Source organism: Meles meles, chromosome 21, assembly GCF_922984935.1.
Source record: "Meles meles chromosome 21, mMelMel3.1 paternal haplotype, whole genome shotgun sequence".
Lineage (NCBI taxonomy): Eukaryota > Metazoa > Chordata > Mammalia > Carnivora > Mustelidae > Meles > Meles meles.
The window spans coordinates 29,254,226-29,280,674 of record NC_060086.1 but is presented as its reverse complement, the minus strand read 5'-3'; the positions used below and the strand labels follow the sequence as shown (position 1 = coordinate 29,280,674).

Below are 26,449 nucleotides of genomic sequence, written 5' to 3'. Positions count from 1 at the left end.
CTTTCCTTGTTGGCTCGTCTCGCACTGTGAGGAGCCCAAAGAGACCCGATGGCAGCGGCAGTTTGATATTTCATGATATTTGCTGTGTCCCCTGGTTGGGATTTTCCCCTTTGCAAGCCAAGACTGTGATGTCCTGAGTTGCTGCAGAGTGGTGGCTGCCCCGCCTCCTGGGGCTGGTGCTCGCCCTGGTCCCCACCCAGCCTACCTCTTCCTGTCCACCCCCTGCCTGTCGCAGGAGGCATTCAATTTGCTACCTTGGTCTAAATGGTGAATGTTCTCCAGCTCCACTTTCTGAGTTCTCGTTCAGAGAATGCCTTTCACTCCGAAGGCATTTCCCACGATTCCCACTTGGGGGAGATGTCTCTCTTTGTCCTGTTGAATTCGGCTCTGGACTGACATCCTTTTTTTTTTTTTTCCCTTTAATTTTATTTTGACCGTGTCTCTTTGGCATGTCCTATGCTTTGGGCTTTGTTATCAATGAGTCGGTGGGATGAGGGGCAGGAGTCAGAGTAGCCTTGATAGCTTTTTGAACTGGCAGCCTCTACACTGGTCAGATGCTCCCCAAAGTCCATGGATCCCTGGGGTCTGAGACACAACGTGGCACACATTCTTTTTTTTTTTTTTTTTAATATTTTATCTATTTTACAGAGAGAAAGTGCATGCACACAAAGGCAAGGGGAGGGGCAGAGGGAGCAGGGAGAGAATCTTTTTAAAAATTTTTTTAAAATTTAAATTCAAATAATTAACATATAATGTATTATTGGTTTCAGAGGTAGAAATTGGTTTCAGAGGTATATGTGCCCTCCTTACTGTCCACCACCCAATTATGCCATCGCCCCACCTCCCTTCTCTACAGCAACCCTCAGTTCCTCTCCTGTGATTAAGAGTCTCTTATGGAAGGAAAAAAAAAAGAGTCTCTTAGAGTTTGTCTCCCTCTTGGATTTGATCTTCTTTAATTTTTCCCTGGGAGAGAGAGAATCTTAAGGAGAATCCATTCCCAGCCAAGCCCCACATTCGATCTGACAACCCGGAGACCTCGACCTGAGCTGAAATCAGGAGTTTGACACCCAACTGACTGAGCCACCCCAGCACTTAACCATGGCACATACTCTTAAAGGTGTGTGAGAGCATCATCTTCTGAGGATTAATAATATTACAATGTGTACGCAGATATATTTGTTTGTTAATGAATTCATTCAGTCATTCATCTATTCTTGGTCCCATTCCACAAAGAATTGAGTAAGCCTATTACTTACTAAACAGCTTCTTGAACAACACTGTAGACAACTCAGAACATGCTTGAGGTTGAATGTGTTTGGGGTTTGAGTTGTCGGGTAAGCCACTCCAAAATGCTGTGGCTTAAAATATGGCCATTGACTTGCTCATGTCTGTGTGATCTGGAGGGGCTTGTCTGTGCTCTTTGTGGCATCAGTGGGGATTGGCAGGTCCAAGATGGTCTCTCAAGCTGTGGAGCTTCTCTTCATGTGGACTTTCTCTCCAGTAGGGTGAGTGAGAAGTTGCATCACGATGGCTGGGTTCCAAGAGGGACCAATCTGAGCCTTTGGACCAGACAAGAGTTAATACAAGCCTCTACGATCTTCATGCTTGCCATTGCCCCATTGGCTGAAGCAAGTCACTTGGCCAGATCAAATCAGTGTGGGAGGAGACTGCACAAGGACGTCTCTCAGGAGAAGCAGTCCGTTGTGGGCCACCAATGTCATAGGCTACTATAGTTGCCTTAGTCTCTCAGTGATGCCATGTCGCCTCTGTCATACTAGCTTCTTGGGGCTTGAGTTGTGTCCTCCCCTCTCCCCAGATTCCTATGTTGAAATCCTAACACATAGGACCTCAGAATATGGCCTATTTGAACATAAGGTCTTTACAGAGATGATCAAATTGAATGAGGTCATTAGGGTGTGCACCCTAGTCTAATATGACTGGTCCTTATAAAATGGAGATCCTTATAAAATGGTCCTTATATGTCCTTATAAAAAGGAGAAATTTGTACAGAGACAAGCACAGAAGGAAGACAACATAAGAGACACAGAAAAAAAACAGCTATGGGGTGCCTCGTGGCTCAGTGGGTTAAAACCTCTGCTTTTGGCTCAGGTCATGATCCCAGGGTCCTGGATCGAGCCCCACAACGGGCTCTCTGCTCAGCCGAGAGCCTGCTTCCCCTCCTCTCTCTCTGCCTGCCTCTCTACCTACTTGTGATCTCTGTCAAATAAATACATAAAATCTAAAAAAAAGAAAAAAAAAGGCAGCTATGTACAAGCCAAGGAGATGGACCTGGAAGAGGTTGGTCCCTCACAGCCGCCAGAAGGAATCAGTCCTGCTGCCACTTTGGTTTTGTTTTTTTCTTTTCTTGAAGGAACCTCAGATTTTATTTTATTTTATTTTTTTCAGTGTTCCAAAATTCATTGTTTGTGCACCACACCCAGTGCTCCATGCAATATGTGCCCTCCATAATACCCACCACCAGGCTCAACCCACCCCCCGCCAAAACCCTCAGATTGTTTCTCAGTGTCCACAGTCTCTCATGGTTTGTCTCCCCCACCAATTTCTCTCAACTCATTTCTCTCCATCTCCCAATGTCCTCCATATTATTGCTTATGCTCCACAAGTAAGTGAAACCATATGATAATTGACTCTCTCTGCTTGACTTATTTCACTCAGCATAATCTCCTCCAGTCCTGTCCATGTTGATGCAAAAGTTGGGTGTTCATCCTTTCTGATGGAGGCATAATACTCCATTGTATATATGGACCACATCTTCTTTATCCATTCGTCTGTTGAAGGGCATCTTGGCTCTTCCCACAGTTTGGCGACTGTAGCCATTGCTGCTATGAACATTGGGGTACAGATGGCCCTTCTTTTCACTACCTCTGTATCTTTGGGGTAAATACCCAGGAGTGCAATTGCAGGGTCAGAGGATTCCTAATGCCACTTTGATCTTGGACTTTTAGCCCCCAGAACTGTGAGACAATGAACTTCTGTTGTTTAAACCTCCCAGTTTGTGATGCTTTGTTATGGCAGCTCAGGAACCTACTACATAGCTCGATGACCTTGGACAAGTTACAGAACTTCTCGGTACCTCAGTTTTCTTTTCTCCCATCCAAGTACTAACCAGGCCTGACCCTGCTTAGCTTCCGAGATCAGACGAGATCGGGCGCGTTCAGGGTGGTATGGCCGTAGACTCAGTTTTCTTTTCTGTACAATAGGTGTGATAATAATAGTGATAATATTATTACCTATAAGACTCATTGACACAATAAGCCCTTCTTATTTGCTGAGCACTGTTTTAGGCCTTGCAGATGCAGCAGCAAAGAAGATAGGAGGGTTCTTGATCTCAGGCAGTGTACCTTCATTATAGACAAAAAAAAAAAGCAAGTAAAATGATTGAGATACTTCAGATTGGTAAGTGCTATGAAGAAAATAAAGTAAAATGATGTCATGGAGAGAAATGGATAAAGTGGTCAGCGCAGGTCTCTGTGCGCAGAGACCTGAAGCATGACAAGGAGCCACAGGTGGAAGAGGAAAGGGAATTGGGGTTTATATAGGGCAAACAGCAAGTGCAAAGGACCTGAGGTAGGCGTGATCTTCCAGTGTCTGAGAAAGAGAAGGAAGGAAAGAGTGGTTGGACCATGGCAAAAATACTGTTATAAGAGATCTGTGCTGACTGGTGCTGTGGTGAACAGGATATGCATGTAATTCCAGTGTATTAAATAGGAACCTGTATGAATTTCCTGTGACTTCTATAACAAAGTGTTATGAATTAGGTGGCTTCAAACAGCAGAAAGGTATTGTCTCACAGTTTTGGAGGTTAGAAGTCCAAAATCCAGGGGTCAGCAGGGGCATGCTCCCTCTGAAGGGAGGAGTCCTTCCTTGTCTCTTCCAGTTTCCGGTGGTGGCAGGAGCTCCATCATTTGTGGCATCATTCCGGTCTCTGCCTCTGTCTTCACAGGTCTTCTTCCCTGTGTTCCTGAGCATCTCTCTGTGTCCTCTCCTTGTCTTGAAGGACAGCAGTCATTGAATTTAGGGCCCATCCTAATCTAGTATGACCTCATATATAAAAGCCATATTGCCAAATAACATCACATTCTAAGGTGGGCACCTGGTGGCTCAGTTGGTTAAATGGTTCAGGACATGATCCCGGGGTCCTGGGATCGAGTCCCATGTCCGGAGTCCTGGGATGGAGCCCCACATTGGGCTCCCTGTTCAGCGGGGAATTTGCTTCTCCCTCTCCCTCAACTCCTCCCCCATACTCATGCTCTCTCTCTAATAAATTAAAATCTTAAAAAAAAAAAAAGAACACAGTCTGAGGTTCCAAGTGTACAGATTCCAGTGAATTTTTGAGAGACACTGTTCAACCTCCTTGCAGAACCCACTGAATTGGAACTCCTTTTTTCTTCACAGCAATCCTATGAGGAAGACAGGAGAGGATTTTAAAAAATATTTTATTTATTTATTTGACACAGAGGGAGATCACAAGTAGGCAGAGGGGCAGGCAGAGAGAGAGTGGCGGGGGGGAAGCAGGCTCCTCGCTGAGCAGAGAGCCTGATGTGGGGCTTGATTCCAGGACCCTGAGACCATGACCTGAGTTGAAGGCAGAGGCTTAACCCTCTGAGCCACCCAGGCGCTCTGGAGACTATTATTTTCATCCTTATTTTACAATTGAGGAAACTGAGGCTCCGAGAGCCTTGGCAACTTGCCCAAGGCACTGAACCAGTACATTGTTTATTCACTCATTTAATAAATATATGTGAGGGGTGCCTGGGTGGCTCATGCTTGGTTAAGTATCTGCCTTCAGCTCAGGTCTTGATCTCGGGGCCCTGGGATGGAGCCCCAAATTGGGCTCCTTCTCAGTGGGAGAGTCTGCCTCTCCCTCTTTCCCCTGCTCATGCTCTCTCTCTCTTGCTCTCTTGCTCTTTCTCTCTCTCAAATAAATTAATAAAATCTTTTAAAAAAATGAATGCATACATGAAATGAATGAGTAAATGTGATATGGGTCAGGCAATGTCCTAGGTGCTGGGGATACAGCAGCCAGTCGGACAGACAAAAATTCCTGTCCTGTTAAAATCGACATTTTAGTCAGGGGAAAGATGATGAGCAAAAAACCTATGGTCTAAGGTACTAAAACATGTAGACCCTCAGAAGGGGGTGAGTGATATGGGGAAAAATATGGAGCGCAAGGGGATGGGGCTGCAGGCGTGGTATTATAAATAGGGAAGTAAGAGAAGGATACGTCAGCCAGGCTTGCAGGCCTGAGAGAGGGAGCAATGTATATATTTGGGGAAGAGCATTCCAGGTGGGGGAGCAACTTTTTGTGTTTCCCAGTATGCCATGCTGCCCTTTCTCTCCTCTAGGCCTTGTTGAGTTTTCCCACCACCAAAGGCCAACTGTGCCTTCCTCCTCTCCTTTTGAATTCACAGCCTCTGAGCTGATGGCAGGCTTACCCTTGCAAGCTCAGGGAGGTGGCCCGCCTGCAGTGGAGCACAGTGGCCACAGGGTGGCAGTGCTTCCCGCAGATATGGCTCCTCACCCGCTCAGGCGAGCTCAGGGTGTAAGTGGTTAAATCAGGGCCGTTTCTCTTTGTCCTTGAAAGGACAGCAACTTTTGGCTCCAAAGAGCAGACGACTTTGTGTTTTACAGCTGTTTCTGTTTCCACCTTCTGAAGGTGAGGTTGAGGAATGGTGGGGCTCAGACTGTGAGAGTGGGGCTTTCCCACGGGAGGATGATGAGATGATCACGGAGAATTTGTGGTGAGATGAGGAGCAAGGGACTCAGAGAGGGCAAATGGGTGACCCAACATCACACAGCTGACTCGTGCCAGAACTGTACTTTCTGATCCCCGGACCACTTCTGTGCCACCCCGCCTGCTTCCCTAGGTCTGGACACAGGTTGAGTCAGTGGTGGAGTGGGGAGAGGAATGAAAGGAGCACTGGATCTGGAGTCCACAGATGTGAGCTTCCCACCCAGCTCATGAGAAATGGAATCAGAAAGATGGTCTTTCTTGGGTGCCTGGGTGGCTCAGTGGGTTAAGCCTCTGCCATCGGCTCAGATCATGATCTTAGGGTCCTGGGATTGAGCCCTGCATCTGGCTCTCTGCTCAGTGGGGAGTCTGCTTCCTCCCCTCTTTGTCTGCCTCTCTGTCTACTTGTGATCTCTCTCTCTGTCAAATAAATAAAATCTTAAAAAAAAAAAAAAAGAAAGATGGCCTTTCTATGTTGCTTGGGTAGACATTAGGACTTAGTTTTCCTATCTGCAAAATGAGAATAAACAATGGAGTAGTATGTGTGTGTAGAGATCAAATGTGAGCTAGCCTTGGGGATGAGATCTTTCTTCAGAACTTTCTGTACTATGCTGGGAAAACTTTAAAATGATTGCAACTTTGGGGAATCAGGTACACCTGGTTTTAGAGCCTATTTCCTCGCTGTATGATCTTAGCTTCTCTAAGCCTCAGTTTCCTTCTCTGTAAAATGGGTCTAATAAAATCACGGATTAAATGAGATAATGCAGTAAAGAGCCTAGCCCAGTCCCTGGCATATTAAAATTGTGAATTACATATCAGTACTGGGTTGGAGTGGGGAGGGGAAGGGAGTGTAGCTGAGGTTAGAATGGAGGTGGGGCAGGGCTCAGAAATAGAGTCAAGTTAAAATATAGTCAAGTTAGGGAGCACCTAATCATTTCCCTGGGTAGATGGGGGGAAAGCTGAGAATCTAGGCTTTAGTTTAGAAGTAAAGATAAAATAATAACCACAGTAGCTACTATTCCTTTAAGTACATATCTTACTTCATTTGTTTTCTCACAACTATTTCTTAACTGATTTTACAGCAAGGGTGACCAAGGCTCTGAGAGTTTAGTAACATGCCTAAGGTGGTACAGCTGATAAATAGCAGAGCCTGAACTTTTGGATGTCAAAGCCACTGGGCTTAGCTGATGTGCTATAATGTCTCTCAGTTTTCCTAATTTGTACCCTCAGGATAAGATCTATAGCGACCCATTGTGTGATGCAGATTCTGACCACCAATCCTCATGGATAGTCTCCAATTCTTCTAAAAAACAAAACAAAACACCAAAATAGGAATTAAATCCTAGTTCCAGAAAAGAAACAAACCAAACTTTATTATTTAAAAAAAAAAAAAAAAAAAAGAAGAAGGGGCGCCTGGGAGGCTCAGTGGGTTAAGCCGCTGCCTTCGGCTCAGGTCATGATCTCAGGGTCCTGGGATCAAGCCCCACATCGGCCTCTCTGCTCCGCAGGGAGCCTGCTTCCTCCTCTCTCTCTGCCTGCCTCTCTGCTTACTCGTGATGATCTCTCTCTGTCAAATAAATAAATAAATCTTTAAAAAAAAGAAAAAGAAAAAGAAAAACAACATTTAAAATGTGTATTTATCCCCACTTTTTTATTATGATAATTTTCACAATCATATACAACATATATGTGGGTGGTATATTCATTATCAGCTTCAAGGGTTATCAGCATTTGCTGTCTTGTTGAATCTATTCCCACCACCAAAACGAATTGTTTCTCAAAGAGGGATTTCTCAAGATTTAACTTAAAAAATCTTGTCAAACCCACCCCGGTCCTCCCTCCACACATTTTTTTTTTCCTGGAGCTTTAGTGATATACAAGTGACATGTAACATTGCGCAAGTTTAAGGTATACAATGTAACGATTTGATATATGGATCTATTGCAAAATGATTACACAGTAAGGTTGGTTAAGGCATCCATCACCTCACACAGTTACATTTTTTTTGGTATGGTGAGAACTTTGAAAATCTACTTTCTTAGCAACTTGCAAATAGACAATCTAGTTAACTGTAGTCACCATGCTGTACATTATATCTCCAGAACTTATTCATTTTGTAACTAGGAATTGGGGGGGGGGGTTGTTTGTTTTTGCTGAGAATATTTAAAGCAAAGCCCTGAGCATCAAATCATCATATGGCCTGGAACTTTTAAATTTGTTCTACCCACCACACTGGCCTGTTCTTCCTACCTCTATCAGTAAAGATATGTTCCACAGTAAGTGAGAGAAGATTTAAATAATAAGCTTAAACAATAAAAGCATTTGATTAATTTGTATACTCCAAAATCTGGAGGTAGGCGGTTAGAGAGTTGGGGAAGTCACTCAGTGATTGCTAGGCACTAGGGTTACCTCATGGCCTCATGAGTCGCCACAGCTCCAAGTATCACAACCTAATGCAATAGCATTTGAAACGGGAAGGTTGGGAGGAAAGGAGCAAGAAGGCCATTTCCTTGTTGGAACCTGCTGTTTTCCACAAGAGCAGTATTGATCACATGGGGTGTTTTTGGAAATGAATGGGGACATTTTTGTTGTCACAATGATCAGAAGGTGCCAGGAGCATTAGAGTGCTGGGAGTCGGAGATTTTATACATCCTGCAATGCATAGGTCAATTCCTGCAGTGGAGTGTCCCTCGTAGACATTCATTATAATCATTTGAGCCAAGAACCTAACTACACTTGCATAAAACAGCTTTGAGTGTTTTAATATACACCAACTTTTCCAGAGATGCAGCTACTGACCATTAACAAAGGAAGTCTGTACTTTGTTTTGTTGAGAATTCTTTGTTAACATTCTTCTGCTACTTCTCTCTTTCAGGAACTCCTATCACTGGTGGCAGCCAGCTCAGTGGTATTTGAGGGACCATCAGCAGGTCCATGCCTGTCCATGTCTGTGGCGGTTCCTTCTATAGTTAGGTCTAGCTGTAAGCATCTGGCTGCTTCTTTCTGATGTCTTCTGTGTAATGGTGTCTGAGCATTTATATATTAAAATGCCTATTATCTATTATAGATATCCTATTACTATTTTCCCCTTTGTATTACAATGAGGTTATTGTATTGACCTAACAAAAAAAATATGTGTGGGGAAAAAAAATGTGTTCAATTTCCCTTTAGGAAGAGTAATGAGATTACAAACATTTTTATTATAAAAAAGGAGCTACTGGGTCTGAAAGGTTGCCACCCCTTAGCTTAGAAGTATCTTCTGGAGATGGAGCACCTTCTCTGAGTGCTTGGACGCCTGATCCCTGCGCAAAATTGAGGCGCTGTTAGCAGGGAAGAAGGGAGGCTGCTGTTGGGTAGGATGCTATCGGTGTCTGTTCCCCACTGATGGTCAGTTCCAGCCTCTCCGCGAAGATCTCAGGCCCTAGGCGGCGCAGAACAAGGAAAGCTTCTGATATGTAGGTGGACAGAGAGGGGTCTGACTGCCGCAGGGCAGGGGCGCAGAGCTGGTTTTCAGGAAGTGTTCTAGGTAGATATTTGTATATGTTATGTGCAGTGCTGTGTGTGTATGCAGGTGTGGCATGTCGATGTATTTTAATATTCTCTGATTTAAGTTCTGGTCTAAATAAAGAGAAGAAAGAGGTAATAGCGGTTTGGTTGCAACAGTAATTATAGTAATCCCCCCTTATCTGCGGTTTCTTTAACCGCAGTTTCGGTTATCCTGGGATCAGCAGCGGTCTGAAGCGACCGCTCCTTGTTGTGACGAATCTGCGGAAGATCAATAGATGCCTGACGCTACGTCAAGGCGCCTACATCAGGGTGCCTACGCCAGGGCGCCTACGTCACGGCGCCTGCGTCATGGTGCTTACGTCAGGGCACCTACCTCATTTTGTTTCACCAAGTGGGCATCTTACCACCTCACGTGGCCCCAGGAAGGGTGAGTACGGGGTTGAGTGAGGGAGGGGCCACACTCACACAACTTTTATTACGTGTATTGTTAAAGTTGTTCTGTTTAACTATCCTTGTTCATCTTTCACTGCGCTGAATTTATAAATTAAACTTCTCTCATGAGAAGTACGTAGAGGAGAAGATAGTGTAAGCCAGTGTTCAGTTCTCTCCTCCGGGTCAGGTGTGCGCGGGAGGGGGTGTGGGGGTATTTGCTAGAGAAGCTTTTCAGGGAAACTGGGTGCAGCCTCTCGCGGTTCCTCAAACAGCCTTTGTAAGAGTTTAAAAAAACCCGTGAGGCTTAAGACTGGTGGTGGTGGTAAGAGAGTGGGTGGGGATTGTAGTCCCTGAGGTGGTGTTTGTTTTTTATTTTAAAATTCTACTTATTTATTTGAGAGAGAGCGCAAGAGCGCAAGCCCTAGCAGGGGTGAGGGTCAGGGAGAGGCACAGAGTCTCCTCCGCAACGATCTCCAGAGACCATGACCTGAGCCAAAATCAAGAGTCAGCCAGGCCCCCTCACTAGTTGGTGTTTCTTTAAACCAGCATTGTCGGGTGCCTGGATGGCTCAGAGGGTTGAGCCTTTGCCTTTGGCTCGGGTCATGATCCCAGCGTCCTGGGATCGAGCCCTGCGTTGGGCTCTCTGCTTGGCGGGGAGACTGCTCCCCCCCCCCCCCACCTCTCTTCCTTCCTGCTTGTGATCTCTGTCAAATAAATAAATCAAATCTTAAAAACGAAAATAAAACTCATCCTTGTCTTGACTTGCCTGAGGTTCAGAAGGGGTATCCTGAGGAGAGGATTTTGAATTTAATTCCAAGGGTTGTAAGAGCCGTTGGTAGTTTGAGCAGGAGAGTAACGGAGTACTTGTTTAAAAAGTGCACATACCCAGGCCCCATTCCCTCCTCTCAGAATCTGGGTGAGCGGGTAGGGGGGTTGTCTAGGAATGGTAAGCACACCCCAAAGTGATTCTTGTCATTATGCAGTTTAGGGGATACCTTGCCTCACAGTGGGGGTTCTTATACCTGAGTGGACATCAGAATCTCCTAAAGGTCTTATTAAACCACTATGTGCTGGGTCACCCTCCCAGAGTTTCTGATTCAGTAGGTTGGGGGAAAGACAGATATTATACATTTTTTAAAAAGTTCCTAGTGCTGCTGATACCATGGGTCCCTGGACCATACTCTGAGAAGCACTGGCTTATAGCAGGGGTTCTCAGCCCTGGCTGCACATTAGAATCATCTGGGAACCTTAAAAAATACCGGTGTCCCAGCAACACAAGGGTCCCAAGACATCAAAATCTGTAGAGGGGTGGGATCCAGGCATTAAAACAAAGGAATAAGCCCAACCTTTGCAGTATGTAACCAGGGCTGGGAATTGGTTTTTCTGTTTTTTTGTTTGTTTTGTTTTTTTTCTTCTGAAATCCAAATGGCATCTCATTTCTTTTTTAAAAGTTTATTTTCTTAGTAATCTCCACACCTAGCATGGGGCTTGAACTCATGACCCCATGATCAAGAGTTAAATGCTCTACCAACTGAGCCAGCCAGGTGCCTCCCTATTATCTGAAAGTTTTAAACCCTGAGCTGGTAATCAAAAAATGCAGCACCTTCAGCCTCCCTCCCTGCAGTCAGAAACACTGGGGTTGGGGATCCTTGCATTCTAAACAAGCATCCCAGGCACACTGAAATTAGAGAATCATTTTCTGGCTACGTGGCCACTGCCACCCCCCCCCCCAAACTTCAGTGTTTGGGGAACATGATGTGGAAATGTTTTGAGTCATTTAACAGTACTATTGATAACAGATACCACGTGCTGAGCCCCAGTGCAAGTGGGAACATTCAGATATAACATCTCCTAGTTCCCAGTAGCCATGAAAGAGTTAGAAGTTATTAGCCCCATTTGACAGATGGGGAAACTGAGGCTTAGGGAAATGACATGACCTGCTTAAGGCTACTCTGCCCCTAAGTGGCAGAGCCAGGATCTGAATCTAGGACTCTTAAACATTAAAGCCCCTGTCCTTTGTGCCGGGCTATATTCTTTGCTTGGGGTCTTCTTCAGGCGTGTGTGTGTGTGTGTGTGTGTGTGTGTGTGTGTGTGTGAACTGGTGTGTGTGTACTTGCAGAAGTACAAATTATTTTATATCTGAAGATATAGCTGGGGGGTCAGTTGTTGAATCTACAGTTAGATTGATTTGTGTCAGTCATCTTGTCTCTTCCTTCTGGAACTGGCTTGTTGATATTAATGGGCGAGTTGGCCTCAGTCAGGCAGTTGTAATTAACTTGCTGACCACTGAGATTTTCTCAGCCCCAGTAGCTCCCAAATGCCATAAACCTTCCATTAATGTAGCTCCTTTATGATGTGCTCAGGGTCCCAGGCCTGGGAGAGAGCCCCAGGCTCAGGGGGTTTAGCAGAAAGGAAAGACTGGACTTTTGGCTTTTTCAAACTATTGCCTTATTTCAGGCACTCATCATTTCCCTCTGGCCTGCCACTGACTTCAGAAGCTTGACTGGTGGGGACTGAGGGAAGGAAGGCACTTAGGTAAGGTGGAATTTGGGTTCATGTCCACATGAGCTGCTCAGGATGCAGTAATCAAGCCTTTAGGTCAGATAACCTTGAGGGGTTAAATCTGTGTTCTGCCTCTTTTTCAATAAAAATTGAGATACAATTTACCATAAAATTCACAATGTAAAAGTACAATTTAGTGGGTTTTGGTATATTTATAGAGATGTACAACCATCATCACTAATTCCTGAACATTTTTATCATCTCCTTTTTATAATCCCCCGTCCCCAAGAAACCTTGTTTCCATTTGCCATCATTCCTATTTCCCTTCTATTCCCCAGCCCCTGGCGACCACCAGTCTGCTTCCCATCTCTATGGATTTGACGAATCTGGATGTATCAATGGAATCATACAATTTGTGGCGTTTTGTGTCTGACTTTTTTCACTTAGCATAATGTTTTCAAGATTTGTCCATTTTGTGGTGTGTGTCAGTCTCTCATTACTTTTTATGGCTGAACAGTATTTCCTTGAGTACATATATAACGTTGTGTTTGTCCATTTGTCCATTGATGGACATTTGAATTTTTCCCACTTTTTCTCATGTCTAGCCCTGCCATGAACACGGATGGACATGTCTTTATTTCCTCTGGGTATACACTTAGGAGTGACATTGGTGGGTCATATGGCAGCTCCATGTTTAACTTTTTTAAGAACTACTAGACTCTGTAGCATGTACCCTGCTCCTTTTTGGGGGGAGTGACCTCATCTCTGGGATCTTGGTCTCCTTCTCTGTAGAATGGGAACCACTGGAGTGCCAGCCTCATTGGGTTGTTATGGGGGGGGGGGGAATAAACTAACAGAGGCAAAACCCTGTAGCACCATCCCTGGCCCTGGGCCAAGCACTTAATAACTGTTAGCTCTTATTAGTATTTACTTACATATTTACTTATTTATGAAAGGAATGCAGTCCCAAAATACATACAACCCTCACCAGGAAGAGGAATAATAAAACAGTCTTAGAAAATCAATGGGGATATAAATGGCAGTATTTCCTGGAGTCCAAGTGTGGGTTTTATTAAAGTTCAGTGCAGTAAGCATTTCTGCATTGGGGCCAAGCTTATTTACCCTTATTACCTGAGCAAAACGGAGACTGCGACTCTAACTAATAACCTGGAGGTCTGTTAGCTCCCTGGGATGGCGTTCCCTCATCCCCACATCCTTATTTCTAGTTTGTTGTTAAGGTAGATGAACTAAAGATGGGATAGACCTGTAGTAGGCTGGCCTGGGATGAGGAGTCAAGAAAGAGCATGGAAGAAATTGTGATGAGCTGTCTACTCTCCTTGGCAACAGTCACAATAGGAAGGGCGACCATTTTTTCGAGCACTAACTATGTGTCAGGTGATTAGTTCAAAGCTGGGGATACAACCTTGACTGTTGACTATGTCACAGTTATGTGAGTCTTTTTGGTCAAAGATGTAATTAATAAATAATAGTGTGTGCTAAATAGGTGCTGTGCTAACTTCCTCACATACATTATCTCATTTAGTTCACATAATCTATATAGATTGTTCCCATATAATTCTTGTTTTATAAGTAAGAAAACAGACTCAGACAAGTTAAAAGACGTATCCAAAAGTCCTCAGTGAGGAAGAAGTGAAGTTAGAATGTGAACATGGGTCTCTTTGATTCCTAGGCTTTGCCCAGAGTGGGAGGTAGGCACCTGCATTTGCTAATGTGCATAAGGGACTGACTCCCTTTCCGGCTCCTTTTCTTGGCTCCTCCTTTCCTCCTCAGTGTGTTCTGGCCACCCCGGCCTCCTTTTAGTTCTGAGATCACACCAACCTCCTTTTTTTACTGGAGACTTTGTACTTGTGTTCCCTCTGCTTGGAACCTGTTCTCCTATCGCCTCTTCACTTAATTAACTCCCGTTATTCTCTTAGTCCATAGCAGAGGCTGCTCATTGCCTCTCAAAAACAATTCTTCCTTTTTAGTAAGAACTCTGGGCAGTGCATTAGGGACTACAGTTCCAGCCTCTCTTGCAGCATGGTATGTTCATGGGACCATTTTCTGGTCAACGAGGTGGAAGTAGAATATTCTGTAAGGCACAGTCCTCTCCTTAAATAGATGGGGACATGTTCCCTTTCCTCCAGTGCCTTTGCCATGTCCTGTTATCTGTGATGCCCATGTGGTGACTTGGGCTCTCGTCATCATTTTGGACCATGAGGTGACCTAGAGAATGAAAGTCACATGTTAAGGAATGTAAAGCAGAAAGACAGGAGGAGGCTGGACTCATGGTAACTGATGGAGCTACCAAATTAGTCTTGGGCTGTCTACCTTCTGGTTTCTCATGGAATGAGAAACAAAACAGAAAACTGTTTTGTTAAAGCTGCTAAGCTGGGCCTCTTATTAGCAACTAAAAAAATTCCTAACTAATATAATTTCTTGGCTTAAATATCACTTTCTCAGATTGGTTTGTGTGGAACTCAAAATAGGTCCCTCCTTTTGTTCTTTCTTAGAACACCTGGTTCTTTTCTTTCATTGCAATGATTCCAATTAAAGGAAATATATACGTATTACTTCATTTTCTCCGCTGGGCTATATTCTCCACTGGGCTATTGGACATATGGGCAAGGCCACTGGGTATAGTTAGATTTACCTGGCACAAATCCAGGGGATGGCAGTTAAACAGTAGTTTATGTGAATGGGCATTTCCTGAAATTGTGTAGTGCACAGCTTGTGTGAATGTATATGCAGCCCTATCTACAAGGTTAGCGGGGACTTTGACCTCGATGCTTATTAGTGTACTTCTGGCAGTTAGTGTAATGTCTGGGCCATGGTCAGTCCTCAACAAACATTAGTTGCAGAATGGAAGGATTCACAAAAATGTTGGATTCTCTGAGCTGGGTACTGAGGGCAGAGAGTTGGATAAGGCATGGAAATCACGACAGCAAGGCATGGATAGTCTCTCACCCTGAAAAGAACAAAGGATTCTGGTGCTTGGAGGGAGGTGGTTCCACTGCTTGGAGGAGCTGGAGGTGTTGTAGATTGGAGAGGCCGTTCTCTTCTTTAAGCCTCAGTGTTCCATCTATAAAGTGGGGGCATTGTTGTGGAAAAGTGGTTTTGTTTAACGTTTATTTTCTCTTTTATTTTCCATCTTTGTTTTAAGTAGGCAATGTGTAATGGTAAAATACTCAAGTAGTACAAAAAGCATAGAGAGAGAAGTAAATTCCTTTTATGCCTAACTCCCAGAACATCCCCCTACACATCCTCTGCATTACCATCCTCCCCCTGCTCCCAAACCTCTTGGCTGTCACTATAACCAGTGTTTTAAGGGAGCACATTTCTGATTTGTTTCATGAAAACAGCTTAGAAAAGCAGTATTATCACCAGGTGGGGATGTAGCTCAGTGGTAGAGCGTATGCTTAGCATGCATGAGGTCTTGGGTTCAATCCCCAGCATCTCCATTCTATTGTGTCCTGGCTTGGGAAAATACCTTTCTTCTCTGTTCAGCTATACCACATTCCTATAGAATCTGCAAATTAATCATCTTGTCTCCGAGTACTCATGTTTTTCTTCTGTTATACTGATGACTCTCCTCTTTTATTTTTTAATTGACTTATAATTGGTATATAACACTATATTAGTTTCAGGTATGCAAACATAATGATTACATATTTGTATGTATTGTGAGATTACCATCACAATAAATCTAGTTAACATCTGTAACCATATATAGTTACAAAAAAATGACTTTTCTTGTGATGAGAACTTTTATTTTTTATTTTATTTTTTTTTAAAGATTTATTTATTTGACAGAGAGAGCTCACAAGTAGGCAGAGAGGCAGGCAGAGAAGAGGGGGAAGCAGGCTCCCCACTGAGCAGAGAGCCCGATGTGGGGCTCGATCCCAGGACCCTGAGATCATGACCTGAGCCAAAGGCAGAGGCTTTAACCCATTGAGCCACTTAGGCACCCCGAAAACTTTTATTATTATTAATTTTTGGGGGGTGGGGAGAGGCAGAGAGGGTGGAGAAGGGCAGAGGGAGAGAGATAAGCAGTCTCCACTTCCAGTGAGGAGCCTGATGGTGGGGATCAAGGGGTGGGGGCTCCACACAGGGCTCAACTTGGGGCTTGATCTCACAACCCTGCGATGATGACCTGAGCCAGTATCAGGAGTCACTTAACTGGCTGAGCCACCCAGGTGCCCCTAGAGAACTTTTAAGGTCTGCTCTCTTAGCAACTTTTAAATAGGCAGCACAATATTATTAATGATAGTCACCATGCTGTACATTACATCCCCGTGACTTATTTATTTTATAACTGCAAGTTTGTACCTTTTAACTCCCTTCACCCATTTCACTCCCCCATCCCATAGCAACCACCAATCCATTCTGTGTCTATAGCTTGTTTTTTAAGGTTCCACATAGAAGTGAAATGATAGGATATTTGTCTTTCTCTGTCTGACTTACTTCTTTAGCACAATGCCTTCAAGTTCCATCCTGTCACAGATGACAAGATTTCCTTCTTTTTTTTTTTAATGGACAAATACCATCCCATTGTATATGCATACCCCACTTTCTTTATCCATTCACCTATTGATGAACTCTTGGGTTGTTTCAATATCTTGGCTGTTGTAAATAATGCTTCAGTGAACATAGGGGTGCATATATCTTTTCAGGTTACTGTTTTCATTTTCTTTGCATTAATTCCCAGAAGTTGAATTTTTGGATCATTAATTTTGGGGGGAGAACCTCCAAAATTAAACTGCAGAAAACACCACTGTTTTTTGTAGTGGCTACACTAGTTTACAATCTCAGTAGTACACTAGGGTTCCCTTTCTCCACATTATTGCCAACACTTGTTATTTCTTATCTTTTTGATGATAGGCTTCTAAGAGGTGGGAGGTGGTAGGTCACTGTGGTTGATTTACATTTCACTGATGATGAGTGATGTTGAGCGTCTTTTTATGTACCTGTTGGCCATCTTTCTATCTTTGGGAAAATATCTCTTGGGATCCTGTGCTGTGTAACCAGTTTGTGTGTGTATCTTTCAGAGTTACCTGTATAACACATGCTACATATGTATATGTCAAATTTAAATATTTTTAAATAGAAACTTATTATTTAAAAGCAGTTGTTTTAAATCTGAAGTATGACTTGAGAAAATAATGATTATTAGTGATTATTAAATGATCATCACTGAAAATAATTTTGCCATTAATCACATACTGTTTTTCACCTTGTAATTTTTTTTTCACTTAATAAAATATCCTATTGGGCGCCTGGGTGGCTCAGTGGGTTGGGCCGCTGCCTTCGGCTCAGGTCATGATCTCAGGGTCCTGGGATCGAGTCCCGCATCGGGCTCTCTGCTCAGCGGGGAGCCTGCTTCCCTCTCTCTTTGCCTGCCTCTCTGTCTACTTGTGATCTCTCTCTCTGTCAAATAAATAAAATCTTAAAAAAAAAAAATAATAAAATATCCTATGATTCTTTCATTGATCTGACTTTTATTTAAATGGTTGTCTAGCAGAGTATCTCACTGTATGACTATACTATAATTGATTTAACTGGTCTCCTGCAGGGAAATGGATTATTTCTGATCTATTGCTGCTGCAGACAATGCTGCAAATGAATAACCCTGTACTTAAATCTTTTCACACATGTGCAATTAATATCAGTTGGTTAAATTCCTAGGAGTAGAATTAATTGTTCAAAGATGAAAAGTGCTTGCAGTTTTCATAGGTACTGCGTGCATGGGGCTATACCAATTTGCCTTCTCACCAGCCTTTTCCCCTATGACCTTATCAGTGTATTACCAAACTTTTGGTACATTTGGATGGGTTGTTGTATTAGATTTTCTTATTATGAATGAAGTATTTCTCTGCCAACTGTCTGTTCTTCTCCTTTGCCCTTTTGCTATTGGATTAGATTATTGGTCTTTTCATTATCCATTTGTAGAAACACTTTATAAACTAGGGGTATTAGCTCTTTGTCTATGATTGTCAAACTTTTGACCTTTGCCAATCTGATAGGTGAAAAACATAGTATCACGTTATGGGGTCCTTGTCTCTGGGCGAGGATAGCATCTTATGTCTGAAATATATTGGTATTTCCTTCTGTAAACTCTGTTCATGCTCTACACAGCAGTGGTTTTTAACTGGGATGGTATATGAGGATCACCATGTTTGAAATGCATAAACATAGTCCCCAGCCCTGGGGATTTTGGTACAGGATGTCAGGTACTTTTAAAGAGCTCCCTAACTGATTCTGATGTGTACCTTTAGTTGTGTATGAGGGGCATGGATGATCGGGGGCTCTTTTCTGCTCAGTATTGCTGTGGAGTAAATATGCGGCAGGGGCAGGAAGGAGATATATAGGGAGAGAATCAATAACCCTCCTCGCTGTGGGGTTCAGTGGGGCCTGCAGATGGAGTGGCTCAGGGGCTAATGTGTCTCAACTCCTGTTGCTATGGTAGCCAGTCGATATGTGGGTACTTGGTTTGGGAATCAATGCCCCCGTGTGCTTGCTTGGGGTTCCTGGCCTGATAGGACATGAAATTGACAGACAGCTGGGTCTTCAGAGAGACAGAGTTCTTGGAGGACAGGTCTGGAGGGGCAAGCCCCTGGCTCAAAGGGATCGAAACCATATGAAGAAAAATATCTTAGGGTGCCTGACTGCCTCAGTTGGTAGAGCATGCAATTCTTGATCTTGGGGTTCTAAGTTCAAGCCCCACCTTGGGTGTAGAGATTACTTAAAAAAAAAAAGAGAGAGAGACCCTTTACTTTCCTCATGTCTTTCTCTTTGGAAGAATTCAGTGCTTCCATCATTTTATCTTAAAAGAAGCAGCTAGGACACCTGAGTGGTGCAGTTGGTGGAGTGTTGGACTCTTTGCTTTGATTCAGGACTGATTTCGGGGTTGTGAGATCGAGCCCTGGGTCAGGCTTTGTGTTCACAACAGTAAAATCTACTTGGGTTTCTCTCTCCTTCTCCGTCTACCCCTCCCTGCCCAACCTCCAAAAAAAAAAAAAAAAAAAAAAAAAGCAGCAGCCAAGAAGAGGAAAACTTGAGAAACTTAAAGTCCCAGTGTTGCTGTTTTGTCTCAAGAGCAAAGCTTGAACCAAGAGTACACAGAAAGGTCGAAGGAAAGTAAGTTATTAGAGAGCACAAGATTAGGGAAGAGAATTTAGAAGGTAGAATTAGACCTATACTGTATGTCTTTGTGCTGTTTGATTTAAAATTATTTTAATATATTAAATAAAGACAAAGCAGTATTTGTAACAATATAGTGAGTACAAATCTAAAGTTAATGGGTCTATTCCCCATGGTATACATAATATTTTACACCTGGGGTAGATTATTATTTTTATTATTGTATTTAAAATATTTTATTTTCTTTATTTGACAGTGAGAGAGAGAACACAAGCAGGGGGAATGGAAGAGGGAGAAGCAGGCCTCCTGCCAAGCAGGGAGCCTGATGCAGGGCTTGATCCCAGGACCCCAGGATCCTGACCCAAGCCAAAGGCAGAGGCTTTAACCCACTGAGCCACCTAGGCGCCGTAGATTATTTTTTAGTATCTCCCTCCTTTATACACCAAAACTATATTCAGTAAAGATTTAATGTTCAGGGGCGCCTAGGTGGCTCAGTGGGTTAAAGCCTCTGCTTTCGGCTCAGGTCATGATCCCAGGGTCCTGGGATCAAGCCCCATATTGGGCTCTCTGCTCAGTAGGGAGCCTGCTTCCCTTCCTCTCTCTCTGCCTGCCTCTCTACCTACTTGTGATCTCTGTCTGTCAAATAAATAAATAAAAATCTTAAAAAAAAAAGATTTAATGTTCAGTGATAATCATTTATTTCTTGGTCCATAGTTAGATTTAAAATAAATAATTTAAAAGGAAATATGAAATTCCATTTAAACATATTATTCAAATTTAATAAAATATTTAATATATGAATCAAAATTTGGAACCACCAGAAAAAATTAACATCTTGTAGCTTATGCCTTTTTGATATTTTAGATTTTAAACATGAATAAAAACTCCAAGTGATCAAATAGAGTGACAGAATTGATGAACGTCAAGTTCTTTTTCTTTAGATCACTGTGCTATCATTTATTTCCAATATGCTTTTTAATAACAGGAATATGCAATATCACAGAGGTTAGAGATATGAATTGCACCCAAAACAAACCCAAACAAATTCAAACTCTTACGAGTTTACCACAGAAAATGTGTGGGTGTTGCTGAATCTGCTATGTATGTCAGGGGCTGGCTGTGAAACTAGTTCTCCAAGTTACTTTCCGTATAGAACACACCATTTATTAAAGAGTTTATTCATCAGGGCCACTCAGGAGACACACACCACACAAGTAGTCTGAACAGAGAAAATTTTATAAAGTATTTACTAGTAGAGATGATTACTTACAGAGAGAGGTAAAGAAAACCCTAAACAGTATGGGACTAACACATGTAGGAAGCAGTTACTATCTCTAGGGCTGGAAGAGAGCACTCACGTGTATTAATTTTCTATTGCTGAGTGACAAATGAGCACCAAGTTAGCAGTTTAAAACAATACCTATTTCGCTGCAGTGGAAAACAGCATGGTAGTTCCTCAGAAAATTAAACATGGAGTTACCATATGATCCAGCAATTCTACTTCTGGGTATACACCCAAAATAATTGTAAATAGGGACTTGCAGAGTTACTGGTACACCTGTGTTCATAGCAGCATTATACAGCATAGCCAAAAGGTGGATGCAAACCAAGTATCCATCGATACTCGAATGAATAAACAAGTGTGGTATATGTGTGTAATGGACTATCCTTCAGCCTTTAAAAAAGGAAGGAAGTTCTGACACGTGATATATTGTAGAACAACCTTGAAAACATATGGAGCAGAATAAGCCAGACAGAAGGACAAATACTGTCTACACAGACTTACACAAAGTACCTAGAATAGTCAAATTCATAGAGACAAGAAAGTAGAATATTGGTTTCCAGCAGGTTTGGGGGGAGACATGGGGATTTATTATTTAATAGGGGCAGAGTTTCATCTTGGGATGATAAGAATATTCTGGAGACGGATGGTGGTGATAGTTGCACAACAGTGTGAATGTGCTTAATGCCATTGAGTGGTATGCTTCAAAATGGTTAAAGTGGTAAATTGAATGTGTATTTTACAACATTAAAGAATATTAAAAAAAAAAACCCCACCTATTAGCTCACAGTTCTGTAGGTATGACAAGGTAAGAAAGGGTAAGACAAGGCTGAAATCAAGGTGTCAGCCAGAATGACTTCCTGTCTCTCACCACTAGACCCAGACTGAAAGGACTATTGTGATTAGCTCCTGCTCACCCAGATAATCTCCTTTTCTTAAAGTCATGTGCTATTAGGCATACTTTATCATATTCTCAGCCTTAGGGATTACACAGGGCATATGCACCAGGGGAGGTGTCCCTGGAGTCTACCTTATGATTCTGGCTACCACATGAAGGAAGGAACAAATTGTAAAACACTGCCTGCCCAAGGAAGAGATTTGGACCTTGTGGGAGAGGAAGGGCTGTGGTTCACCACACAGCAGCAAGGTCTGAAGTACCAAAGGCCAGGGCTGGCCAGGGCTGGTAAGCAGAAAACAGTCCATTGGGATGTTGGCAAATCTCACTAGGAACCCTTTCATTGGGGTACTCCAGAAACCCCCTGGGAGGCCACCTGCAGGCTGCCATCCTCTAGGAGCAAGAAAAACTTGCCAATCAGTAATAGAAGTGCCACCCTTTTGCAGTGTCCCTCCAGCGCCCTCTACTGCATAACCTAACGTCATGCCGGCTGGCAGAGGAGTACCATTCACAGGGTCCAGCTTCAGAATCTCCTAACAGGTCAGAGAACGCTAAATTTGGAGCTGATGGACCAAAAAACTGATAACTGGCACAAAGGATAAGCAATAAAATGTGAAAATCTGTATCCATCTCTATACATACCTATATAACCCATTACAACAATTTTTTTTAGAACTTAAACCAACAAAAGCTTATTTTCTAGGGGAGAAGTATTTTATCACTGACATTGTTTAGAATTTCCGGAGCTTGGTGAAAGTGAAAAACAGACCAGTCGATATTTTACTTGTTTCAGTGTTTTAAAATTCCCTGTAGCAATGAACCGTACCTGTGCTCAGGGTGAACTGCTCTGTTTTCCCCTGATTGTGTCTCCTTCTGTCTTCCCTCAGAAGTCACTACTATTGTGAATTTTGTGTTTATCATTTTGTTGCTTTTCTTTGGTATTGCATAATATGTTTGTAGGAGTAAACAGTGTATTGTTTCATTGGGTGGATTTCTGAATTTATGTCAATGGACTCACTATATTTGTCCATAACCTTTCCACTGTCTTGTAGCACATTCACATTTGAACACTTCTTTAACTTGAACTCAGCATTTTGGGCTGCCCCGTTACCATTCCCTATTATTTGCTCTCAGAGTCAGCCCTGATTTCTCCCTCACTAAGGTGGACACCTCTTGCTTTTACCACCACAGCATCCCTGAATCTGGGAATCTCTCTCCCTTATTTTCCTTTGGAGAACCAAAGGAAAAACTCCTTTTTCATGTCCAAGTTCAAGCAGAGAGAATTGTTCTAAAACCCTAAGGGGGTAAAGAATTAGCCATGCTCAAAATCCAAGTACTGCACTGTTCAATATACCTATTAACCGCATGTGCTATTTAAAATTTACATGAATGAAAATTACGTAAAACATTTGGTTCCTTGCTTACATTATCCACATTTGAAGTGCTCGGTAGCCACATGTGGCTGGCTGTGGAGTCCCATGTTGGACAGTGCAAATATAGAACATTTCCATTTATCACAGAAAGTTCTCTTGGGTTGGGCTGGTTTAAGATGATTGGAACTTAGTGATCAGGGAGAATGTCAAATGGTGAGGTTGGAGAGGGGACAGGGACTAGAGCCTTGAAGGTCTTCATAGGGACCCTTGAAGGTCTCCATCAATGGCAATAGTATTGATATCCATGGTCCTAGCACAGTTATCTGTGGGGGAAACACTGGGTTTTAAGGCCATTTGAAAGTCACTGATGGTTTCTAAGCAAGGAAATGACATTGCCTGATTTATGTTTTAAATGGGTTACTCTGGATGCTATGTGGGGAAGCATTGCAAGGAGGCAGAATTAGAAGTGGGGAGCAGAGTGAGGGAGAAAAGGGGGAAGAGTAAGTGGGTTTTTGGAGTGGGCCAGGCAGGTGATGATGGTGGCTTGTGCTGAGTTGTGCTGATGAAACTGGATTGGAATGGACAGATACTAGAGATATTTAGAAGGTGGAACTGATAGAACTTGCTTTTGGCAGTGATAGGGAGGGAGGAGTGGTGGCTATGAGAGTGGTCCTGCCAGCCTTGAGTGTGATTGATTCACTCCAACAAATCAGTGGTCCCAACCCTGGTTGTAACTCTGGAATCTTCTATAGGAGCATTTAAAAATACAAATGTTCAGTCTTCTACGTTGAGTAGGGCCTGGGCATTTGTATTGTTTTTAAAAGCTCCCCAGGTAATTTTAATATGCATCCAAGGTTGAGAATCACTTTTCTAAGTAAAAGGAGCACTGAGGACATGTGTTGGGTTCCAACACAGTAACTGGAACAGAAACTGAGTGGTTTGATGTTATAGTTCAATTCAGAGTAATACCTGATTCCTAAGGCCAGGAATACAATAAAATGATCATAATGGAAAAATATAGCTCAAGGCATCAATGGGTAGAGAGTTCCAGCTTCAGTGAGAGACTGACCTTGGCAATAACACTGATGTCCATGGTCCTAGCACAGTTATCTGTGGGAAACATCAGTGGAGATATCTTAATAGGAATGGGCTAACGCTTTTGCCATCAGCAGAAGGCATCATTATAGTTAACGGGCAGGAAAGGCAGGAGTGGAAAAGAGATAAGCAATGAGGTCATTGTATTTGACATTGCTTTTGTCTGCCAGCATCATTTTCTTGAGAGAGCGTCTCTCTCCCTCCTTGCTTTGTAAGTGGAGTTGTCCATCATGGTGTCCCATTTTGGCCAACAGTTGGGTCAGTCAGAGTGTGTAGCTTTCTCCTGGACTCAGTGATTGGTCCAGAGGTGGTTATATACCTCAAAAAGTACCAATACCTGTCCTTCCATGGGATTTTACATCTGCATGCCACATGACGTGGCATGATTCAGGTTCTTCTGTATTCATTATAAACTGCATAGCAAATGACCATAGAAACACAGTGGTTTAAATACTAACAGTATTTGTTATCTCTCTCAGTTTCTGCAGGCCAGAACTTCAGATGGGGCATAGTGGGATGGATTGTCTCTGTCCTATGATGACTGTGTTATTAGCTGAAAGACTTTACAGCTGGGGACTGGGATCATCTGAAGATGCATCCACCCACACGTTTGGTTGTTGATGCTGGCTGTCAGGTGAGCCTAATGGGACATAGTGTGTCTCTAGCCTCAGGAGGTGGCTGAGCCACAGACCAAAGTCTAATCATCTTCACACTATTGGGAAAACCTGGGCTGAATTCACCAGATGACTCCACAAGGTCACTTTCAGAGGGACTCCACAGTCGCTGAACACAAAATAGACTGTGTTTTCTGATCATGAGAAGGCAGGATGTCATTTAGACAGCTCAAGAAAAAGAAGTTCAGCCCAAAGATAAGTGGAAACCAAATTTGTCTGCCTTTCATCTAAGTCCCAAGGTTGGGGAAAGATCCGGGGAGTGGGGCTGGTTTATGACATCTAACAGGTTGTTAATTACCTTGAATAGGTCCCACGTGATGCTTTTAAGCACCTAGCTTTTGCCCAGGGAGGATGGAGTGGGCATTTTGGTTTGGGCCAGGGGCAGGACGTGAGTGAGGTTTTATAAATCTATATCCTCAGCTGTTCTGAGCTCATCGTTGTGATGATAAGGCTGGTGCGGTCAGTGGGCCAGAGGGTATGATCACTCACCCAAACAGTGAGTGAGACTTCATGTTCCTCTTTATTTTGCCATAATTCAGAAGCATTGGAAGGGGGTATGGTAGGGCAGTGATTTTTTTCCCCCTAGGTTCAGTCTCCCTGAATGCCACTTTTTCAACAATTTGCTTGAGGTAAATGGTTATATGACTTATCATTTTAACCTGGACACACTGTTGATTACACTGGGACAAGAGGTGCAAATTAAGATTTTACTGGGGAAATAGAATTGAAGGATCATCCTAGGTAAGGGTGGCAACATGCTTGTGGAAAGATGTTGGAGAAGGTGGTATGAAAGCAAGACTGACAGGTGTGTTAAGCAAGAGAGGGAAGTCAGAGGATGGAAGCTTCTTAACTGAGCTGGCTTCTGCCTCAAGTCCCTACCGTCTTATAATGAGACTTGGCCACTCCCCTATAAACTGCCACCTGCCCCCTTCCAGCCCGCTGACTCAGTTGGCTGGATTTAGGGGGACTTTTCTGAAAAGGTCTGTTCATGACATTTGCTGTGCCGTTTTGACTTTTTAATTGATGTATAATGCATATATGGCAAACAGAATTTACATATGTTTTCATGTGCATATACCACCAGCCAGATCAAGATTTAGAATGTTTGGCTAGAATATTTGAAGTTGTTTTATCCTTCTAGAAGAAGGGGTTGTTTGTTGTGTTCACCTCAGCCTCCAAATCTCACTGCATTAGTTTCCTATGGCTGCTGTAACATGATCACAAATGTAATGGCATAAAACAACAGAAATTTATTATCTTATAGTCCTGGAGGTTAGAAGTCTGAAGTGGACCTCACTGAGCATCAGCAGGGCTGCATTCCTTGTAGAAACTCTAGGAGAGAATCTGTTTTCTTTGCTATCTAGAGATAACCCCGTTCCTTGGCTCATGACTTCTGCATCTTCAAACAGTCAGTGCTCAGTTGCACTGATTTCTTAACATTGCATCCCTCCGACACATTTTTCCATCCCTCTTTTATGCTTAAAGACCATTGTGATTGCAGTGGGCTCACCCAGATAATCCAGGATAATCTCCCCATTTCAAGATCAGTTTTGTAGCAACCTTAATCCCAGCTACAGTCTTAATCCTCCCGTATCATGAAACATATTTGCAGATTCTGGGGAGTAGCATGTGGATATTATGGTGGCTGCCACATTATTCTGGGTATCACACATGCCTATATTACTGTCCACTAACTAGGAAAAAAAAAATCCACCTTAACCCATTATATGGTTTTTGCTGTCAAGCAGTCCAGATTTCTGCAAGGGGGTTTGGGAGGAAAGAAATTCTATGTACTGA

The 26,449-nt window shown here is 43.0% G+C and overlaps 1 non-coding gene across 1 annotated transcript; it reads left to right on the top strand.

Moving 5' to 3' along the window:
- Nucleotides 1-15,582: 15,582 nt before the first annotated feature.
- On the top strand, nucleotides 15,583-15,654 carry TRNAA-AGC. Its single transcript has one exon. It is a non-coding gene; the product is annotated as a tRNA-Ala (tRNA).
- The last annotated feature ends 10,795 nt before the right edge of the window (nucleotides 15,655-26,449 follow it).